This window comes from Ictidomys tridecemlineatus, chromosome 5, assembly GCF_052094955.1.
Source record: "Ictidomys tridecemlineatus isolate mIctTri1 chromosome 5, mIctTri1.hap1, whole genome shotgun sequence".
In the NCBI taxonomy this organism is placed as follows: Eukaryota; Metazoa; Chordata; class Mammalia; order Rodentia; family Sciuridae; genus Ictidomys; species Ictidomys tridecemlineatus.
The window spans coordinates 146,604,288-146,628,685 of NC_135481.1; positions in this window are offsets into that span (position 1 = coordinate 146,604,288).

The window sequence follows — 24,398 nt, forward strand, 5'->3', positions numbered from 1 at the left end:
TGTGAGCAATAGACATCCAGACTGATGCTCAGCAGATGTGTTCACTTAACATGTGTGACTTCTCTGCAAGAAGAACAAGGAAAAACCACCCCACAAGGGGGACCCACAAGTGCAAAAATGGAGGGGTCTGCTTGGCCTCTACCCACCTCCCATTTCCCATTGGTCAAATTCATTCTATGCAGAGTCAATATTCCCACACTTCTGGGTACATCATCCTGCTCCTCTGCAATGCAGACTCCATGCCCTTCAGGTGACATTTCTTCAAAGCTGGGAATAGAGAGGTGACAGATATGGGAGGGAAACTGACAAAGAAAGAGACAGAAGAGAAGTGTCAAGGCAATCTGGAAACATGCCCAAGCTTTAGCTTTGATACTTCCTCGTGCCTGCCAGTCCCATGGTCCAGGGGAGATGGACCATGCAATGGCACTATAGCAGCCCCAGCAATGGCACAGTGTCATGAAGCTGTGAAACCCTGCAAACCTGATTCCCATGCAAGGCACTATAGCCCCTCAGTGCAGTTTCCAGGCTAGAATGTGGGTGGAGGGGGAAGAAAAGTTAGGGTTGTGGGTCAGGATGGGGTGTGAACAGAGGAAGAAGGAACATAATCTAGGGACATAATCTGGGGTCCTGGAAAGAGCTCAAATCTTATAATGAGATAAATTTCATCTCCATAACTTATTCATTATGCAATTTTGAGTAAGTCACTTAACTTGTCTAAGTTCATTTTCCCCATCTTAAATAAGGCTAATAACAATTGGTTGAAAGACAGCTTATGCCAATATAGCATTGGGCATAGCATGGAATTCTAGTCACTCCATCAAACATTACTTCATGCATGCACCAAAGATTGCATATCAAAATCCAGCAGGCCTCATGCTGCTTAATAAATAACACTTGTTCACAAGTCACTCCCCAATAAAGTAAAAGCATAAAAGCAAAGTCACCATAATCTAAAGAGCATGGTATTACCTGCAGACACTAAGGAAATGTATACTTATGAGAATATGCAGATGTGTTCATAAATGTCTTGGGTACACCAAGCCAGTACCTGTGATATTCTCCTGTAACACACATCAGTCCCTAAGAGCTCCAAAACTCACTTGGAGGACAAGTCTCCTTCTGTTTTCCATTTTGCAAGGACAAACCTGACAGAAATGTAGGAGCTGTGTAGATATTTAAGCAGCCCACACGACAGGGAAAGCCTTCAGCCCAGCCATGAAGAATAGACTTTGCAACAACATCCACTATACAGATGGGCCCTCAAATTAGTACAGGAGCGGCGAGTCCTCCGGCCCAGAGGAGGAGATAGGCGTCCAGGGCTCTGCCTCTGCCACCGGCCGTGATGCAGGGGCATCCATCACAGTAAGTACCACAAGGAACACCACCTCTAATACCTCTTCATCGGGCCGCCAGCAAATGAGCCTCTAGATTAGGCCTGACACGGACATAACGCAAGCTGAGGTTTGCCAGGTGTAATTAATTGGAACTTCGCCAGCTTGACAAATTGGGATGATGAATCTATCTTGTATGAATAGGGAAAAATGCATAATCAGTCAAAGATTTAGTTAAGACAGTTTTCTCTGACTCCCTGCCATCGCTAAATCCATTAAGGCAAGGAAACGTCACTTGAAAAGAGGCAATGTCCTTCAGAGGCTCAATTTATAACTTTTTGTTCTTGAATTTATGGGCAAAGTCAACTCAGATTTGCTGGACTTAAGGGGAGAAGAGGTTTCTCTTGCGAGTTTAGAACATCATTTGTCTCCCAGGTCCTTTAGTTCAGTTGGAAATATGTGCAAATTGACTTTGGGAGAATTTTATTATTATTAATTCTTTGAGGCATTTCAATATGAATTGGGGTGGGGGTAGGCAAATTGGCTTCTACGGAGGTGGTTTTATGCTAAATGAAAAAAGAACACAAGATCTTTCTCTTCAGGCTCGTCCCTCACCTCCTGATCTTGAGGTCACCACTTATGGACCATCATAGATTCTATGGCAGGTGGGTCAGCCCTGCTTCCTTTTCTAATTGACAGGGAAGACGATTTTAATTTGTTCTACATTCAAGTTGGAGCCACTTGCAAAGTGAAAAGTATCAATTAGATGATTATCCAGCTAATTTGACAGATGATAAAAAATCAAACAAGATAAATCAGCCTTCTCATAAAAAAAAAATCTTTTGAATTATTGACCAGATTAACGAGCTAGTTATGCCCTGGGCAAGAATACATTGTTTCCAAGAAGAAGGGAGGGCGGCCTCACAAGTTTTCACTCATGACCTGAAGGTATTAATTAGTTCATGGTCCCTACATTGGTGGGATTTTTTTAAAAAATTTAATCTCTGTGTCAGTAATATTGCTTACCCTTTCTGCTGAATAAGAAAGTAATTCTGATGGGTTCTTTGTTGATTTGTTCTTATCCTTTGGAATACAAAAGCTATTTGCAATTTTAACAACCAAAGACATTGATGGTACTGGTCTCTACTTCAATCGACACTATTCCTCTTTCCCTAACAGATCAAAATGCCAAGACAATACTTAGATTAAAATGGCATTAATGCTAAGAACTCACACTTGGCCCCATAAACTGTTGGATGCAAACATGATATTGGCCTCTGAGGCAGAACTTTCTGGCACCCATCAATTCCCATCATCTCTACATATTATATATGTGGGTCTTTGCTAAAGTGCAAGCTTATGGAGGTAAGTAGCTTGGAACTCATTCAAGGAAAAGTGTACTGAGGTGGTTCAGTAAAGCATGAAGAAAAAGGGATCAAAGGAAACGGTGGCCCAGGCTGCACTTCAAGCAAAGTTGGGGCACAAGGGCAGTTACCAAGTTTCTAAGTCTGTCGCTTTTTTTACATCTCTGCACCACTAGAAATGTCCTATAAAAAAAAGATATCTGTGAAACTTGTTAAATACCACTTTGGAAATGGACTCTACCATCCTATAATTTGAATCACACCTTAACTTCAAGTGGCAAAATGCCTTTCCTCGATACTCATAAAAACTTTTAATGTTCAATGAAACTTAAAAAGTAAAAAGGAGCAGGGGAAATGTCGGAAGGTGCTCGATTTTCCTTTTGTGGGTCTTTTTTACAGCTTTTTCAAAGGCTATAGAGACAGCCACAGGCATACACACAGCTTTACGGGAGGGGGGTGCTGCAGGAGAGGAGTGGCCCCTCGGGAGACCACTGAAGTTACAATTAACAAAGGGTAGGATGTTTTGCTGCAGGCACCAGAATTTACACTTATGAAGATAATCACGAAGCAAATTGGAACAATTGTTAACTAAAATTTTACTTCCCCTTATTTAAAAAACTCTATTTTTAATATAATAGTGTTGCTAAAGAGTCGTAATCTTTTGATTCTTCTACCATTTCTTCCCTTAACCGTCTTCCCAACCTTCACGGAATAGGAAACACACCCTCTGGAACTCTGCTTTACATTTTTAGTTAATGTATTATCATGCATTATCTCATTTAATCCTCCTGTCATCAGGTAGCAAGAAATGATTCTTTGAATGGGGTTCAGAGAGGTTAAAGTATATACCCAGCTTGTCATAGCTGTAGGCATGTAGTTGGGATCCAGACAGCTTTTCATATTACAAATGCCCTGATCTTTCCATTATCCTATAATGTACTGCCTTCCCATAATCTTACTGTTTTATAGTTTTTAAACTTTGTGATAAAATTATGAAAATAGCCCTGTATGCCCAGCCCAGTGCTTGGCATTACCATAGCTAATTCACCCAACAACCCTATCAAGCAGGTACTATTACTTCCCTGTTCCAGAGAGGGACCACTGATGCTGAGGCAAAGCAACATGGCAGAGATTCTGAGCAAGTCCACCTAATGTCCATGTCTGGCTTCTTGCCACCAAACATAGGTAGCAGGTGGCAATGCATTTCCATATTATGTTGCCCATGATCTTTTCATCTCCCATATTTTCATCAAAAGCTATCTACAAGCATCACTCTTTCATCTTTTCTCAAACCAAGTGCAAAATCCACCTGATGGCCAAGTGTTCCATTCCTCAACTGGCAGCCAAGGTTGTGGGATCAGCCATCAATCCCACAGGCTCAGAATGGCTGTCACTTCTGTCCAGGTTTGATATATCCAGTGAACACTTAATGAGCATTCTTTGCATACCAAGCACATAGTAGGTCCTGGAGGTCCCAAGAGATTCAATCCCTTCCCTTAGTAGATTAACAGACAGTAAACACATCAATGATTAAATACCAGATTAAAAGGGCCATGAGTTCTATGTAGGAAAAGAACAGAGGAAAACAATAGAAAAGATATAGTGGGAGGTGGGGAAAATTAATGCTGGCAGAGGAGGACTGGCCCTCTTATAAAAAGTTCCTGCTATCCATCCCCTGGAAGACCGCATCTTCATCTGTTGGAAAACTGTACCCAGCCCAGTGAGAATGGCATGATAGTCTTCCCATAGTCACAAACTGCTCCCAACTTTCTTGCTGCTAGTACCCCCTTCATCAGCGTCTCCTTGCTGAAGACCCTTCCTAGTGGCCTGGTCTTGGCAGTGAAACTTGATGAACTGGTTCACCATCTGGTCTATGACCTGACACGTGTCACAGGCTGGAGGCCACTCACTGGTGTCACAGCACCCCACATCATCAGTGGCCACTTCTCTCCTGATAGAAGATAGCATCATTGCTCTGCTTCCCTTAACAGATAAAAAATCCATCAGCTTGGAGGCAGAGCATTTGGTTTTTAAGTATGGATCATGAAAGAGCCATGGATAGCCTACTTCTGGTCAAGAAGAACTCAGGCAACATTGTTAGTTCAGGGAAGGGTGTCTTTGGAGCTAACCATCTCTCCTTTCAATGTCCTACCTGGTTTGTCCATTCCATCCTTCAAAGGCAAATGTGGGCAAGACTTCACATCTTCTCAGGCAGTGGAAAGCTGGTGGGGAGGCCTCCAGAGTGGAACATACACTGGGCATCAGAGGGATTAAGAAGTATCAGACACACTGAGTCTGGGATGTCATGGCTAACCAGCAACTTAGATTCCTGAATTTCCAGTCCCCCAGAAACATGGTGATGGAGATGGAGTCCCAGGTAGACTGGACATGGAATAGCTGGCAAGAGGGCAATTGTCAGTATGAGATTAGCCTATAGTCTGCACAGTACCAAGCCAGGGGAGGCTACAGAACAAAACAGATGGATGTCGCTGAAGGACATACCTAAGATGTGACTTGAAAGCCATCAAGAGCTGGTGCTCAGTGCTCTGAGGGAAGCTGTGAAGTTATGGGTGGACCAGCCTAGGACTGAGCTCCCAAAATTTATTAATCCTAAAGTTTTGCCTCCTTGAGGATTAGCTATGCAACTAAAACCACAAAATGCACATGCCGAGGCTTGGCTGCAAGCAGGCCCAGAGAAGGGGCCACCATCACCTTCTGAATTACAGTTCTCCTGAGGATATGAGTATTTACTCAAAGTGGATTTCTTTAATGGAGATAGATGAAGAAGAGACAAGATGCAGGACATTCTTCCCAAATCAGTCCTGGCAGCCTCTGGGCCACAGCATCCTGCCTATACTCCTCTCTGGCATTGGACCCAGGCTGGACCCCAGACTGAATCTAGACCAATGGATACCTGAGAATTTTGGATAGGGACTTTACAAGTGCAGTCAGTGAGCTCTAAGTGGATGCACTTGTAGGTTACATAGACTTGGTTGTCAAGTCCACCACTGGTGGCCAGCCTTGATGGGCTGTGATCAAGCATTTGAACTGCATGTGCAGCAAGAAACAGAGATAGAGAAATGGTGTTGTCTAGCTCCAGCCCCCATGAGGTTATTATTAGTTCCCAAGGGATTTGTCCATAGCAGAATAAAATTTCCTTTCAACTGGAGCCTTCTTGAGTGAATTTCTGGTGCTTGCCAATATTTCACCCTGATAGAGGTCCCCAAAAGAGGAGCAGTAATGATGATAACCCCAAGATGATTTCAACAAAAATGACAATGACTTTCATGACATCAAATGCTGCTATATAATATCAGCCCTGCCCCAGTACAACTACTGATAAATCACTGGCCTAATCATGAGAGTGCTACAAAAATAAGACGTAAATGCATATCATAGAACCCAGCAACTCAATGTGTGGTCCATGGACCAAAAATGTCAGCACCACCTGTGAACTTGTTACAAATGAAAACTCTCAGGTCCCACCCAAAACGTGTTGTTCACATATCTGCATTTTTTTTTTTACAAGATCCCCAGGTGATTCTTACGCCATTGAAGTTCAAGTGCAGCCCTGGTCATAATACTTTGTCCTGACCACCAGGAGTGGATCAGTGGATGTGGTTGACTGGGGAGGTCTCCCATTATGCCCTCCAAGCTCATATATACCCTCCTAAATTTGAAAGTTCATTTGCAAAAACAACTTCCCCACCAAAAGTGGACCAGTCTTCTGTCGGGAAGGAAAGCTGGTCTAGTGCTATTCATCGGTTGTTTGATGTTGAAAAAGAAGCATGGCTCCATTAATTTACAGGATTTAATGTCCACTTCTCAGATTATAAACCCTCAAAGGATTTTGTGCAGACACCAAATAAATATGCCTATTAAATATGTGCCGCAGGCTTGTTCAGCCCCCATCATCCTAAACAGAAGTGGAGGCAAGTTCCAAAGCACAAGGAAAACCAATTTGAACTCAGGCAGCTTTCATCTTCCTGAGACCAGATTTTCAGTAAAACAGAAGCAACCAGCTGTCCCAGGGTTTTAATAGCACAATAAAAAATTTCAATTATGGATTTCATAGAATCAAAATGAGAATACACGTGCTTATTTACTTATTCATTCATTTAATCACTCTTTCATTCACTTTTGCCAACCACCCTATTCCAACAGAAGACAGAAAGATGTGGAAGGTTTCAAATCTTCCTGTGTGGATGAAGACAGTCAAAATATGGGATCTGTGCTGATTCTCAGGAACAAACCACCTGGCTTCTTTTCAAGAGTTTAATTGGTTTGCGGTGGGTGAGAAAGTGAGTCATGTGAATTGAAGGTAAGAGGTCAGGATTTATGGTCAGTCCAATATGGCTACGTATTCTGGTGGCGGCTCAGGATCTTGTGAGCTCATCTGAGCCACTTGTCTGTCCAATCTTAAATTGTATAATCTACCAAATGGGAATAATAGTAGCCACTATGCAGATTAGTTCTATGGATTATAGAAATTATTTCGGTCATTATTATTTCATGGAGGATGTCTCATGACTGTTACCACCCACCGGGAGCTTCCTGAAGATGGAATGGTCATTGCCAGCTCAGCACCCACAGAGGGAAATGGTGTCACGTCAGTGACTGAACACCCACATTAAAGAGTATTGCTGAGTTCTCCACACACACACCTTAGAGGGGCAGCAAGGCAGGGGTCTCATGAAGAACTCAGACTCTGGATTCAGACAGAAGTAGATTTGAATTCTTCACAATGAGTTGGAAAGCAATACTGCTTGTCCTCTGTATCTGCAGGGTCTGTGTCCCTGGATTCTACCATCCATTGACAGGAAAAATGCATCCATACCGACTATGTACAAACTTTTTTCCTTGTAATTATTCCCTGAACAATACAACAACAACTTACAGAGCACTTACATTGGTATTAAGTATTATAAACCATCTAGTGATGATTTTGAATATATGGAAGATTAAATAGGTTACATGCAAATACTATCCAATTTTATATAAGGGACTTGAACACCTGCAGATTTTGGTAATTGCAGGAGTCCTAGAACCAATCTATTGCAGATACTGAGGAATGACTCCATTTAACTTCCATAAAATTTTATTCCTAATAGAAAAGTGAAGATTGCAATACCCCTTACTATTATAAGGATGAGGTGAGTTAATGATTGTGATTGTCTTAGCACAGTGCCCAAATATTATCTGCCCTACACAGTGTTAGCAAATGTTATTATCTTTTGAATCAAAAAGACATGTTCAGACCCCAGTAATATACTAGCTCTGTGACTATGAGCAAATTTGTGAATCTATATGCTATCTTGTTATAGTTATATATTTTTATTGGTTCTTTTTAGTTATATGTAACATTAGAATTCATTTCTATATAATTATAAAAGCATGGAATATAATTTGTTTTAATTCAGTCCCTAGTACTTCCCCCTTTCCCTCCCCTTCTTCCTATCCCTCTACTCTACTTCCCTCTACTCTACTGATCTTTCTGCTATTTATAGTTTTTTTTTAATTAATGTCTTGTGGATACACATTATGGTGAGATTCGCTGTGGTATATTTATGTATGTACATAGGAAAATAGGTCAGATTCATTCCACTGTCTTTCCCTATTCCATCCCTCTTCCCTTTTCTTCATTCCTCTTCATCTATTCCACTGATTTTTTTTCCTATTTTTTATTCCCCCCACCCACCCACCCATTTTTAATTAGCTTTTGTATAGCAGAGAAAATATTCAATCTTTGACCTTTGGGGATGGCTTACTTCACTTTCCATGGTAGTCTCCTTCCATCCATTGACGGACAAATGCCACAATGTCATTCTTCCTTATGGCTGAGAATACTCCAGTGTGTGTGTGTGTGTGTGTGTGTTTGTGTGTGTGTGTGTGTGTGTGTGTGTGTGCCACATTTTTTTTCCATTCATCTGTTGAAGGGCACCTAGGTTGGCTCCATATACTATCTTATTTCAGAAAGAATTCAAAACAGCTCCACAAGCTACCTGGTTTCCCATCATAAAATGGAACTGTTTTAAATATTAGATAAGAAGATATGCCAAAAAAAAAGTTGTTGATTTGTTTGTTTTTATTCCACAAATCTATTCACTGCTCTGTTCCATGCTTCATGAAGGCTGACCCTCAAAAACCATGTCCTGACTCCTCTTTTGACTGGTTTCTTTCTGAGTTTGGTCAATTGGAGGCTGGCCAGAAAGAGGATGGTAAGAGAGAGGCAGCTGTGTTGCCTCTTTCCTCTTGCCCTCCTTGCTTGAATAGCATCCCTGGAATTCTTGCAGCTTTGTTAAGTCTCTCTGACCCTAGGACCCCTGCTCTCACCAGGCTGTAAAACACTATTTCATCCATTCTCTACTTGAGACCCAAGTGGCAACTGCGTCCTATCTCTGCTGGTCTCATGGGGGCCTCAACATTTCTTCTTTGGTTCCTTAACACTGTGCATTCCTCTACAGATAGTTTCTTCTTGAACTAAATTCTGTTTCCTGCCCAGACCTTGGGTGCATCAAAACACGGGGACATGTACTAATCAGAACAAATAAAAATAAAATAAGATAAAAATAATACACAGGCACAGAAATGATGCTCACTATGTACATGATATCAAAAAAACTACTTTTGGGGAACTTCTCTTTGACCTCTTTAGAAGGGACCAGTGCACAAACCTAACCCAAAGAGAATTGATTCATAGGCTGAGTGGAGCCCACTGAATAGTTTCAGGAAAACATGAATCAAGAAAAACAGAGATGAGTTGGTGAACGATGAAGGAGTCCCACCCTCATAAGACAGAGCAAGAGAATCTGGCCGCAGGCTGTGTAAGTCAGTAACCTATAGGCTATGGTACTACCGGGAATGAGGACTCCCCTAGTTGGCTTCCAGAGAAGAAACTTGGAGATCACAGGAGGAAGAAAGATTAGACACCTGTCACAAGAAGATGCATTGTTGTCCGTGATGAGTAGCAATGAGATGAAGCAATGGTACACTGTGTTTCAAACACTGAACTGCATCCCTGGTACTAGAACAATCTACTCATTTGACTTTGGGAAAGTCATGGAACCTTCAAACTTTCACATAGAGCAAAAGGGTTATTTTGCACACTGACCTCAAGATGCTGTTTATCTCCAGTGTTACCTGTCTCGGGGGTGAGCTTTTCCCTGGACTTACAGCTGGCTGGAATTCATCTAGGTGATGGGCCAACAGCCCTCCTTTCACTTGCTTCCTGTTCCTATATTACTCCAGAAAATCTTCCATTTGTAAGGCAGTTTGGGTTTTCAAGCTATTGATCTAAGGCTGTATCTGCTCAAAGCATTCTGCTAATGGACGTAGCCAGAACGTGATGTGCTTTTGAGACTCCTCAATGGTCTCATTTTGGTTTTCTACCCCCATTTCATTTTTATATCAAATAACTTACTTTGGGGGAAGAAAGATTAGACATTTGTCTAATCTTTATATAGGTTGAGAGTTTCATGTTTCAGAATGTTGGTTTGAGGGGAAATGTTGATGTAATTCTCTTATAGAGGAACAAGGACCCTGGTTTGTTTGATCACTAATTCAGTCACTGACTCAATTTGAGGAAATAGAGTCTTTGGGTCTCAGGGCTTCCTTTGTCTATACTATTTTTGCAAAAATTGCCCTACATGCATCAGTGAAAATAAACCACAGAAATGTAAGCTATGGCTCAGGATTTTCATTTGCATATTTTCATTCATAATTAGTATAGGGGAAGTTGAGCCTCACTGCATATACTTGTGGTTGGAATAGACATGCTGACTCTTTCCTGGAGGTATGATATTAACATTGCTTTAAAAAGTAATAAGATCATTTTTAAAAAATTAAAAACTACCAATGTTTCACCATCAAATATCTGTTATGTATATAGAGAGTTCCAATTTAATTTGCAATTTGTATGACTATATGGTTCTCAGAGATGCCAAAAAATATTTTCTTAAAAAACCATAAAGTAGGATTGTTTCTATTTTGCCAAATAAACTGGAGAGAGAAAAAGTAGTTGGGATAATCATAAGGCTCTGCTGCAAGTGAAAAGAAAAAAAAATCCATTGCTGTCTCAATTCTGAAACTGAACAACACTGTAAGTAAACTAAATTTAAAAAGATAAATGCTTCCCCCACTTGCATTTAAATTTGAAATAAGGCAGTTTATGTATAAGAATTCTTTTGGCTTAGATTCTGTTGTTTGCACTGTAAATTCCAAATGCTATTGAAATTTTATATGGCAATAAAAGTTATACATTAAAAAGCATAGGAATGGACGTAGGCTCAGAAATCAGACTTCTGGAATCTTAAAGAAATCAGTGAAAAAAACAAAACCCATGGAGATGAATATGTTCATTTTCACATTATCACATGAAAAAATCAGAGACAATTTGTGAGTCTAATAATAAGTGATTTAAATTGGACACAATATATAAGCCTAACAATAAGAGATTTAATGAGTAAAATATCGAACAAAAAGATCAATAGAATGGCCTGCAGACATTTACATGTAACAATATGGAAAATTGGTGTACACGAAGTTCACCAAAAAAAACAAAATTCAAAATTTTATGTTCACTATGACTGTGACTATGAAAAATTGTGATCAGATCCTAGAAGGGAACATGTAAAAATGAGAACCTCTGTTTTATATTGAGGGGATTAGATATAATATATTTTTTAAAAAAGAAAATTCTTTCTTACTGCTATAAAATTGTTCTTTACAATTTGAAACAGAAAATTGAATCAAGAAGAAAAGATTTTGTGACTTTCTGACAAGGCTCTGTGAAGTTGGAAAAGGAATGAATATTTCTTTCTGTCTTAGTTTTGGGATTATTGGTCACAGGAAACAGAACTCCACTCAACCCAGCTTAAATCAAAGGGAATTTATGTAAAATGCAATATGAATTTGGGAGGAAAGTCTTCCTGGACTACAGCAAGGGGCTGGGACAGAGCTGGAGAAGCATCCATTGGTCCATTGTAGCTTCCCCAGTCCTAACTCCACATGAACAAAATATGAAAGTTCTAAATAAAAAACAGACGAAACCCCACACTTGCATGACCCTGAGAGTGACAGCCTTACTCTCCATGACCCATGAATTTTATATATAAAATGTAGACATTTCATCATAAATTTTTTAATATTAACTCTTATTATTACAGAAGTATGGGGGTTTTTTTGGGGGGGGTGGAGGGGACTGTTAAACTCCTCTTTAAATTTTGCAGCCCACACAAGGCAAGTACCTCACTCACCTCACAGTAGTTGCTGCCCTACCTCCAACAGTGGGTGAAATTCTGCACCCAAGCCTCCCCTCCCACAGGGTATTGTATCCCAATAAGCTCTGTTGAAGTCTTAGCCCAGTCCAACAGGTAGGAGTTCTCAGGCCAGATTGGTTGGTTGATCAGATGAGCTGAGAGTGAGAAATGAGCCTCAAATACTTGCTTAGAGAGAGACTAGAGACATGAACAGTCAGCTGGAAAGTTCTGAGTACTGGTGGGAGAAAATGGAACAGAGAAAATGTATACCATCCTTACGCCTTTTGCAGGGTAAGTCCCTGCTCTCCTATTGACTTCTTTGTACCAACACCCTAGTCCAGTGAAAACCAGCAGTCCACAATGGCAATGCCATTGCAGAGATGAGTCTAACCTGCAAGGCACAGCCCACTACAGAAACCTTTGAGGATGCCTTACTGTGTTGGCTTCCTACCCCACCGCCACTCTCTCACTGTGCATCAGGTGCAACCAGCCCAGAGTACCCATATTTGTGCTCCCAGGGACAGGACAAGCCACTGCCTCTTGACAACTTTCCCCACAAACCCCCAATCATCGATGCCCTCAAGCATGTTGTTATGGATGTCAAGAGGAAAGATGATGGATGTTGCTGCTTGGTTTTATTCAAAGTATGCTTCCCATTAAAGATAAATGTCACTTGTGCCTCAAGACATCTGAAGCGCATTTTTTTTCATATTAATGGAAATATTATGTGTCGTTGTCTCTCCTTTTCTCTCTGCCCTTCTAAGTCTGCCAGTCCATCCTGCTCCACCTGGCTCCCCTCCTCATTCCCTACTCCCCACTTACTCCGATATTTCCTTGTAAAATATGGCTGAGCAGTTAGAGGAGTTTTGGAACACTTGTCACAAATGGACATGAAGAAGAATTCCTGTAATTTGAGAAGCCAAACTTTCCCCTACAATGTAAATCCCTTCGCTGTGGTCCCAAGGGGGATTCCTTCGCCTTTCCTTCGCCTGTTTCTGAGTCTTCTCTCTGGGTTATTGGGTTAATCACATCTCCTTCCTCCAGGAAGGAACTGAGGTTGCTCATACATTTCACATACCACCTGACAGCAGATGGGAACATTAAGTCACTGGAAGGTCACTCCTTTCCAGCACTGGATGCCAGAAAAGAAAGCACCTGGGTTTAATTATCAAACCCCTGGAGAGTTCTGAGAGCGCCAATCTAGTGCCATCTTCAGCTCATCTCCTTGATTTGATTGTTTGATTAACATATCCATCAAATAACTTTTTTAAACCGCACTCCTGGATGCTATTGGCTATTCTATAAAGGAGTAAAATTGGCAGGCAAGCGAATGGCATTCACCTCTCCATTTTCATTCTTTATTTCATCTGTAAATCATTTGCCTTTGTAACTGAGTAGTTCAAACTGATTCATCTGTGATCAGCAGACTCTGTAGAGCCCCATTGGACTGGTTTTACAAATCCTGCCTCTGCCTCCACACATTCACACAGGACCCAACACAGTGCCTATTTTCAGAACCTCAGAGAGAACTGAAGTTATAAAAACAAAGATTTCAAATATACAGGTTTCCAGATTTAATTCCTCTCCATAATAGGGCAAAATCAAGTGTGAAAGAAAAGACAACTGACTACAGTATTTAATGACTTTTCTGGATTTAAGTCCATTAATTCATATTTAGAAACAAACATGTTTTATTTGTTTTCATTTTTGATGTAAACTCTTCAAAGAGTGGCACTCTGGAGGTGATGGCAATTGAGCTAAGTGACACATTAGGACCACTTTTAAGAAATAGTAGCAGAAGTTGAGACAAATTCCACCCCTCTCCATCTTGTCTCATTTCCATGTCCCTTCACACAGCCTCCATAACCGGAAAGTCCCCCTTGGATGTTCTTCCTGCTGCCTTCCACTACTCCAGGAAGATCACTTACCTAGAACACAACACATGTTTCATGCCATGTAACAGCCTTGCTTCCACCATCTCTAGCCACACAAACCTCTGATCTCCCACACAGATTTTGGAACCATTTGGAACCATTTAACTTTGTTGTTGTTGTTGTCATTGTCGTTGCTGTTGTTATGTTTTCACATGGTACTCCACAAAACCAGAAGCAAAAACTATATAGCTCAATAGCAGAACAACTTGAAGGTAAAGGCACACAAACCCAAGCATGAACATGGTTGTGCTGCTTTATAGCCACGACCTTGGTCAACTCATCCACACTTTCTGAGCCTCAGTTTTCCCATCACTAACTTGTATTGAAGATGCATAACTTAGTGGAGCTAAATCTAAAAGCATTTTCCTGGGATATTTTTGAGGGGTCAATAAATATTCATCTACTCCAGATCACATACTTTTTGTCCTTTTCTTTGCAAACTCTCCATTCTGAGCTAGGATGGCAAAGTATGCGCTGCACTGCAGCTATGATCTTGTTGTAAATGAAGCATTAAATGTGAATGATTACCGCTATTCCTGGACCCTAGAAGCGCACCGTAGCCTTTCCCATTTGGGAGGATTGCTTCCTTCCTTTTGGTAGATGAGAACCCCCAAACATCATGTAAGCCTGACACAAAACAAACAGCACAGATTTCAGTGGCCTCACATCCCAAGGGAAAAATCAGCCAACTTAAGGTAACCTGCTCAAGTCCTTTCTACATGATTTAACATCTGACAGTGTGCAGCGTCTGGCCAGGCATGGTGCTGTGTTTTATTACCGGCCATTGAAAATAATTAGTTGGGTGACCCAGAAAACTGATATATAAAATCCTTTTAATCACCAATATGGCTTTCAATTATACAGCATAAACTTATTAACCTTTTTACTGCTGAGATTTGATTTATGGAATTTATCTACATTACCATTATGAGCAGAGATAAAAAGTATATTATCTGAGGTGTTGGCATTAACAATAAAGAACTGCTTTTCCCCATCGAGGAGACTTATGTGGTGATACCAGCCTCCTGCTGGGTCTCTAAAGACTCATTTGATTCCTGCAGCCATTCATTAGTAGTTAGCTGAGGACCTACTGTGTGTTACTTTGTAACTAAACAAGTGAAAACCAAATACCTTAGCATGACCCTAACCCACACTTTTTAAGCTTCCTCTCCTAAAAATTTGACTCAGAAGCGGATTAAATAATCACAAAAGTTCATAATTATAAGCTGTGCTAAATGCAATAAAGGGAACTACAGGCATAATAACAATAGTAACAGAGATGTAGGTGTATGTAAAAGTGAAGAAGTGACATTTGAACCCCAAGCTGCAAAATTTGCAGATGTTAGTGACACATATTTGGGGGCTTGGAATCAGAAAGGATCTGAAAGAGTTTTTTTTTTTTTTTTGTCAGTTGATTGGTTTGGATGGTTAGTTTCTTAATCCATCTCGCTAAAAATACAAAAAAAAATGTTAAGGTGGCTTGCAGAATTGTGTTGAACAACACAATTATGTACATTAGAAATAAGGAAGAAAGAAAACTTTTTTGGTTGATCCAAAACATAAGCCTTAGTATCTGAAATGCTTGCCCTAGGTAAAATATCAGTCAGGGAGTCCCTGTGGAAAACTGACCAATGACTCAATTTCCAGTGCTCATAAAGTTATAACACACCAATTGCTCTAATCCAGAGCTACACAATCCTCCTATATATTCTTTATCCAGATACAGTGAATAACGAGAAATGTACATTAGCAGAAGCCTGAGCGAGCAGCTAGATTTATTCTGACATCTAAAAGGGTCTCCAGGAGATCTGGGTCAAGATAAGGAGGCCCAAGAAGTTTCCAGTCTAAGATGGAAAGGAGCTGTGACTACTTCAGCCAGAGATTCTCTGCCCTCATCTGTTCGATACATTGGGATTCTACATTCTGTTTCATTTGAAAAATGATTGACTGTGCCAGTGTAAATAGGTCTAAATTCAACTCAGTCCTCTCTTTTTTGCAGAGAGAGGTCAAGGCCCTCTGCTGGTGAGTCAGCACTGGGACAGCCCTTCCTATGGGGCATCCAGAGCTCCAGCACAGGAGGCAGGAGGATCGTGCACTTTACAGAGATTTCCACCTCAGCTCCAATAGTCTCACAGTCTCACCCCAGGGTTAACTAGCTGCTATTATATATCTGCTAAGACTGCTTCCCATGCAAATAAATTCAGTCTGAGCAATTTGTTTGGGTTACTAGCTATTCGCTTAATGGGTTCATTGTGTGCGCCTTTTTCAGAAAGATATTCTCCCTAAATGTCAGTTCCCCCATCATCTCTCAGCTAAAGCCAAGGAAAGGCTATCTCTTAATCAGCATCTTGGTTTTTCATAACAAGTCTAGCCTGCTTGTGATAAAGAAACACAATAATTCTCACCAGTCCAGGAATCCATAGTTTTCTCCATCTACTTATAGGGAATTCCATGCTGGTTAACCACACACACACACACTATCTGGAGCAGTGGCTAAAAGCACAGACTTTAAAGCCTGAAGCCAGGATGATATGAATTCAAAACCCAACTCTGCCCCTTTCCATCTGTATGGTCTTGTACAAATTCCCAGCCCCTGATGCCCAACTTACCTAATAAAATACAAATGATAATTGGACCTATCATGTTTCTTTGAGGGTCCAGTGGAATGATGAATATATAGTATTTACCTTAACAAGGTGTTAATAGATAGTAAGCACTCAACACATTTTTGCTATCTTTGCTGCTACACAAGTAACTTCCTTACAACTAATTAATAATGATACCAGTAGAGATGATTCATGTGATTTTAAAAGATATAATCGTCCCTCAGTATCCACGCTTCAACACCCCCTCAGATGTTGTTATGATTTGAATCTGAAATGTCCCCCCCAAAAAAAAAACTCATGTATTGAAAGCATAGTGCCCAAAGTAGTAAGGTTCAGAGGAGGGGCTTTTAAGCAATGGTTGGATCATGAGGGCTCTGATCCTCATCAATGGATTAATCCCCTTGTTTGATAACTGACTCTACCACTGGGAGGTATGACCTAGTTGGAGCAGTTAGGTCTCTGGGAGTGTGTCTGGAAGAATTTGTTTTCTCACTACTCAATCTTACCCCATTCCCCCTTCTCTTTCCTGTCTCTCCTGAGATGAGAAGCTTTCTTCTACAACCCTTCCACCATGATGTTTCTGCTTTGGAGTCATCCCACCAGGAACTGAGTCTCCGGAAACCAGGAGCCAAAATAAATCTTTCCTCTTTTGAGTGGTTCTTTTCAGGTATTTTGGTCACAGCAATGAAAAGCTAACTAACACAGACACCAAAATCTGAGGATGCTCAAGTTCCTTATATAAAATGGTATAGTGTGTGCATATAACGTACAAACATCCCACATGCTTTTACATCATCTTTAGATTATTTATAATAACTAATGTAATGCAATGATATGCAAACAGTTCTTAAACCATATTGTTTAGGTAATAACAAGTGGAAAATGTCTGTACATGTTCAGCACAGATGCAATTTTTTTTAATATTTTTAATCCCTGGTTCGTTGATTCCATGAATGCCGAACCCAAGATGCAAACCTGTGGATACAGAGGACCAAATGTATTTTGCTAAAGTAGAGCAATAGAAATCAACAGCATCACATAATCCACTCAGTATTTTATTCCACTCACAAATCACCATTTGTTCAGCCGGGGAAATTATGAACTGTCTGGCAATAATACAGTAAAGACTATCAATGACAATTAGAGCATAAAGAGCCTAATATAGACTCAGCGATGAATTTGGGACCTTCTATTCTACTAAAACCTATTTATTACAGAAAATTCTGGAACCACTTTACCATAAGTGGACATCATTTAGTGCTCAATTACAATGAAATTCCACTGGAAGTATATATTAAATGTAGAACATCTACATTAATACCAAGAGAATTTGGTAAGATTGATGTTATCGCAATGAATACTAGATGAATATTAAGTACCTTACTTAGACTTTCCACATTCTTGGGCTCAGGCATTGCCATTTCTTTGCTTCTATTATCTCTGTTATAGAGGATTTTTTTTAAGACAGGAGTTAGGCTCAAAGTCCATTTTTATTTACTTATAATCCAGCTTAGAGTTAGATGGCTCTCAAACATTGACAGGCATACCTCCACCTCCACCAAAACCCATTTATCTTCCAAAGGACTTTATATCTACGTAATGGGAAAACTTGTAAAAGGGGGCAATTTCAGACTAAGCACTGAACGGACATTTTAATAGCCCCAACATGGATTGAACTTAGTGAAGCAAAGAAATCTCAGTGAAAGAGTTAGGACCTGCCCCATTCAAACTCAGGGATATTAATGAGTCAGGTGTGGGCTATGAGGTTTCTGTTAACATCTGATTTCAACACAGGTTACTTGAGCTGGGAATGAACTTCTCAGGGTCATATTTTGTAGTAGTAAAGAAAAATTAAGCTCTTCCTATGTAGGAGCAAGTAAAAATATGAAGTCAAATTCCCATTATAAAATTTGAAATCATTAAAAAAAATGAAATCCATGGTTTTCCCAATACCCATCATGCTACATTCCCAGTCAAGGAGGCTGAGGTGCATTACTCAAGAGTCTAAGGTGGCAGGTCACTGGGCTTCCTATCTTATGATCTCATTTCAGGTCACAGCCTAATCACTCACCAACTACAAAAACCCTCAGTCCTCCAGTTTCACCTCAGATAAAATGGCAATAGTAATATCATCAAGGTGCAATGAGATGGACATCATTACCCTAAGTACATGTATGGAGACACAAATGGTGTGACTCTACTTTGTGAACAACCAGAGTCATGAAAAATTGTGCTCCATATGTGTGCTAGGAATTTAAATGCATCCTGCTGTCATGTATAACAAATTAGAATAAATAAATAAATTTAAAATAAAAAAGCATTATCATCAAGTTGCAATGTGAATTAAATGAGATGCAACATGTGAAAGCTCCTAAATGAGCATCCTCCTCAAAGGGGACAATGACCAGGCTGCCTGGGCCTTGTGCCTCTCCTGCCTCAAGTTGCAGATGCATGATCCACAGGAATCTACTAGTGCTACAACATAAGTACAGCAATTGCTCCTGTCCCAACTGCCACCATGGGCTAGAATCTTCCTCTCTAGTTCATAAGAAGCAGATCTATCTCATGCATGATGGTTAATTTTGGTCATCAACTTGGACTAGAGTGATGCCTAGAAACTTGGTAAAGCATACTCTGAGTGTGTCTGTAAGGGTGTTTCTAGAGAAGATTGCATGTGGGTCAGCAAACAGAGTAGGGAAAAATGCCTTGAATATGGCCAGTACCACCCAATACACTGGGTGCCAGGTAAAAAGAAAATACAGAAGAGGGAAGCTCAGGTGTGTACTAACTCAACCCTTCTTGAGTTGGCCATGTTCTTTTGCTGATGCTCTATCACTCTTGGACCTCAGACTCCAACTTCTTCAGCCTTTGAAAGCAGATTTATACCACGAACTCTAAAGGAGACTTCCAAGCCTTTAACTTCAGACTGGAGCCACATCATTGGTCCTTCTTGTTCTGAGGCTTCAGCTTCACAGATAGCATCTGCTAGTTTCCCCAGGTCTCCAGCCTGCAGATGGTCACTGTGGGACTTCCAGCCTCTGTTTATGTAAGCTAATCTAATAAATCCCCATATATATTTTTAAATATTCTATTGACTGTTCCTCTGGAGAACCCTACCTAATACACTATGAAATTTGCACTTGGCCTCTCTTTTAGTTTGTCACTGGGTGCTGACCTGGCATATATCCAGTTGGTCAGCCCCCAGCTTAGGTTTTCACCACCAGGACCCAGATAGGGATTTGGAGCCAAAGTATCCACTAGACAAGGATGAGCAATGGGCAAATTTGGAGGAAACTCCAAAGAAAAGCTATGCATGTGTAATAAATCTGTCTACTCTCTCAGGAAAAAGTGGTTGGTATATTTTTTTTTGGACCAGAGATTGCAAAGGGGCAAGCTGAGGAGCAGTTGTAACTCTCCATTTTGAAATAGGGTCATTTCACATTTTAAAAATCTGAATCTGGATTTGAGGTTCATCCTGTAGAACTAGAAGACTGGGCTCCCACATACCACAGTCTAGTTCAGCTCAGATAAAGCTGTCCATTTGATGGGGCATGAGCTTTCTGAATCCCTCAGGTCCCCCCACTCCTGTCTGTCCCTGCCTTCTGGTTCACTTCATTCACTTAGGTGATGTTAAACTATACCCAGCAGCCTGGTAAGCTTTGGTCTTCTAACCTCTGATTTAATCACACAAAGGTATATCTGAGATCACATTTTTCTTTTATTCAAGGAATCCTCATACATCCAGCAAATGGTTAAACCATGGCACCTCCACTTCAGAGCAGTGGTTCTCAAAGTGTGGCCCCAAAACCAGCAGCATTGGATTCACCGGGGCACTTGACAGGCCCCATCCTAATCCCACTGAATCGGGAGCTCTGAGGTTGGAGACCCAGCATTGTGCCCACTGGGATAACTCCAACACACACTAGGTGAGAACTAGCGGATTATAGGGAAGTTAAAGTACAAGAAGGACCCAACATCCCCCTCAAAGCACACATTCACTTGAACCAGATCTCCCTGTACTCTCTAGCATGCCCCTGAGGGCTTCGAGGTGGGTTGCTTGGTTCCTTCCCAAATATTAATCTCTACATAATCCTTTTAGCACAACGAGGCAAAATGAAGCCACATCCACAGAAATGTGACAAGGGAAAACCAACAGCACTAAAAAATGAAATATGTGTCAAGTCCCCAAAGAAGTTCATTACCTGAAGGACACATTATCCCCTTCTCTTCCCATGAGTCAGCACAGTCAGTAGTCATTCCTAATTGGTTTAGAGCTTAGTATGAAATATTAGGATGCCTCTGTATGTGATGACACAGCTGCATTCCTGAGGGGCTGGCTGAGACGAATCTGTGTACAACAGAGACAGGTGCAGACAAAGGGAGCAGGTGGAGATGTAAATATACTATAACTTAAAAAATAATGGGGCATTTTTTCCCTGCAGGTTTCTGGTGCTTTGTCACTAATTAAATATTGAAACTAGAGGAGGAGAAATAAAGTTTTGTGGCTGTTTGGATTAGGGGCATAAATGTAAATATTTTGTACCATTAACTGCAGTTTCACTTGAAAAACACATGCCTGCTCCCACATTGAGTTGTAGGTGCATGCGCTGATAATGTGGTAAATTAAGGAATATATGACCAGCTCATGGCAACGGATGTCCATTTTTCTTCAGGCATAGAGGTATCTCAGTTATATGTTCCAGTGAATTATTTTTCAAGTTTAAAAAGTCAATGAGAATTTTAAACAAAATAGAAGGTTCCTTGTGATAAGGATTGTAGTCAAAATCACAGTGCACAGAGTAGAGCCTGCTGCCAAATGCAGAAAAGCAACAGATAGATCACTTGGAATTCTTGGGTGATTCACACCAGAGAGTAGTAGTTGAATCATTTATAGTCTTCATTCTCCAAGATAGCAATAGTGAGGCACTTGGAACTCTCAGGCATGGATTTCTGGATCGGGGCATTAGTGTACGATGATCTATAATTCTGAGAAGCTTCTGGAACCACAGAGCCATAGGCACTTAAAGTTGGGCCCTTGAAGTTTGACTTGGCCAACTTCCAGCCATGACCACCTGTGTCCAGCCTCTCCAGTTACCTGGTTCATACTGCAACTCCAGGATAGGCAGTGAGGTATAAAGAGGGTGTAGACCTTGAAAAGCAGTTAATTAATACTAGCAGAACAGAACTCCAAGGTTATATTCTGCTAGTAGGATAACATAAGATAGTCTTTCCCTTTCTTCCATGTGACACTCTGGTGCCTGAACTTGAAGTGATTCAATTGAGTTTCCTGATCCAGTTTTATCATTCACAGCCTAGGAACCTCAACTTCCTCATCTGGAAAACACCTCTCATGACTCCTTTATGAGATTTGGGGTTAAGAAAACATGCAAGTAGGATGAGTATTTTGTCAACTGGGAGGGAGTGAAGGTTGTTGGGTAGACGCATGTCTTGCAGCCAGATGTTCTTCAAGGTGAACACAGAGCATGAATGTGTGATCTGGAGGAAACCACTGAAAAAGGGCATGTAACAGTTCAGAGGAAGGGTTTCTATGAGAACTAAAGGAGATAGCACACAAAATCCCTGGCATGTATTACTGCTAGAATGCCCATCCTTCCCTTTGCTAAGTGTTGTTATTAAATAAGTGTAGTGAGTCTGGATGAGTGGACTGGTCTACAAACCAGACTGTGACAATCACAGCATGCTCTGGTGCTTTTAGCTGCTACTGTGCCCCATAATCTAGATGGAGCAGCAGCACTGGTTCAGGACAATTCAAAGGGAGTAGGAAGGCCTTGGTAAAACAGCTTTCAGGCACATCCACAGCTTTGGAATAGAGTTGTCTATACACCCGGGTGCACGCTGACTTTGAAAATATCATTAAGACTGCAAGATTTGGCTATCTCCTGGATTGTAATCCTAATAAACCCCAAATAAATAATAAACGTTCTTCTTGGTTCTTTGTTCTTCGATTTTTATTTTAAAAATACCTCACATACACTACTTGCGAAGAAAAGAGGTTTATTTAGCTCACAGTTTTAGAGGTTCGAAATCCAAACAGCATAGAACAGATTCTGTTAGTGCATCACCTGATGGTGCAGATGGCAATGGTGAGGGCGTGTGCAGGAGCAAGCAGGCAATTACACCTGAAACTCACTTACGGAAGAGGGGAGCAGCCAGGCCTTGCTCCTTTTAAACAATGCTCCTGAGAGAACTAAAGGGATAAGACAACTACTTCCTGAAAGCCCATCCCCAATAACCCAAGGACCTCTCACTTAGCTCCACCTCCCTCAAGGTCCCACCCCCTCCCAGTAGCACCAGCTTGCCAGACCAAGCCTTCAATCACAATGAATGCAAGACACAAAAAGCCCACCCAAACCGCAGCACCACAGGGGTGCCTGGCTCCAGACATATTTTTTATTCTATCACCAATAATTCCCAAAACAGAGAGGGGTACCTAATTTTCTGAAAATAAATCTTCACTCCCTGAATGTACCCCTAACAATAGTGCCAACACCATCTCATCTTCCTCTTTAGCCACCAGCTTGTTATTATTTAGAACTGGAAAAGAATAATCAAGTATGCTAGAATGCAAAGCACAAATATATTTATGAACATTCTGTCTGTATGCCAGACATGCAACCTGATTAAATGGAGGGGGACAGTTCTTAGTTATAGGGCTAACACCAAGTGAAAAAATAAGAATAATAAAGCTATTTTTATTTATATGGATCATCCTCTCCTTTACTTTTTCCACGGAGTGAATCTCATTTTCTAAAATTTCTACTTTCGTGTTGTTCATTCACCCATCAATATATTCATGGTGATCACTGTCTTTTATAGTAGGCATTACAAACATGCAAATTGTTAAGAATATGATCATCAAAAAAAAAAAAATATATATATATATATATATATAGTCATCTTTTCTGCATTCATTGTTGATCCTTCCTGGGTCACATTCCATCTGCCTGCAAAGATTATGATCCTAACAACATGGGGAGGTGGAGGCTCTTGCTCCTCACATTCAGATATGCCCAGTGAATATCAGAGAAGTTGAGGGACTTGGCCAAGTCACACGGCTAGTCAGTAGCAGAGCCAGGATTTAAACTTCCATGTGTGCATCACAAAGACTCTGCTCTTTCCACTATACCATTCTCTCTATTTCTCTCTCACTCGCTTGTTTTTTTGCCTTCTCTATTCCAACTCTCTTTCTGTCATCTTTTTTTGTTTTCAGTAATCCTCCTTGCCTAACCATAATTCCTTGGGGGAAAATGTTAGGCTTTGTAAAAAATCCCATTCTAAAATTGTAACAGGAATGCAAACTTGAACTATTCTCACATGAGTAAAAACAAATTCCCATATGAGTTAAAATCATGCTGTCAATACTTAATACTGACTTTTATTCTCCAAGCAAACATTCATTTATGTGAAAAAAAAATGAATCATCTGAAGCCCGTTTGGGGGAAACTCTTCCATGTGCTAATGGCTATGTTTTAAAGATTCAAAAAAAATTCCTTAAACCACCCCTTCATTTTCTTTTTTTATATTTAATCCAGATTTCCACTGGATCAGGCTGCAAAAAGAGTGTCCTTCCTTTGCTGTTTTCTTTGAGTCTTTCAAAGTTTGATAACTTAGCAAATGTTCCGTTAGTTACTTGGCCAAGCTAAACTTTTAGTGCATCTAAAATACAGCAACAATCACATATAAATCATACTTTGACTCCTGAATTTCCTCAGTTACATGCATATTAATGTCTACTAAAATTTGCATTTCTGATTAAGCCAGTTTTGGAACACTTGCAGTGAACATATGCTTTCTTTTTACATGCTTCTATTATTTAATATTTTAGTATATGAAATAATATATGTAACATATCTACACACACACACACACATATATGCATGTAACT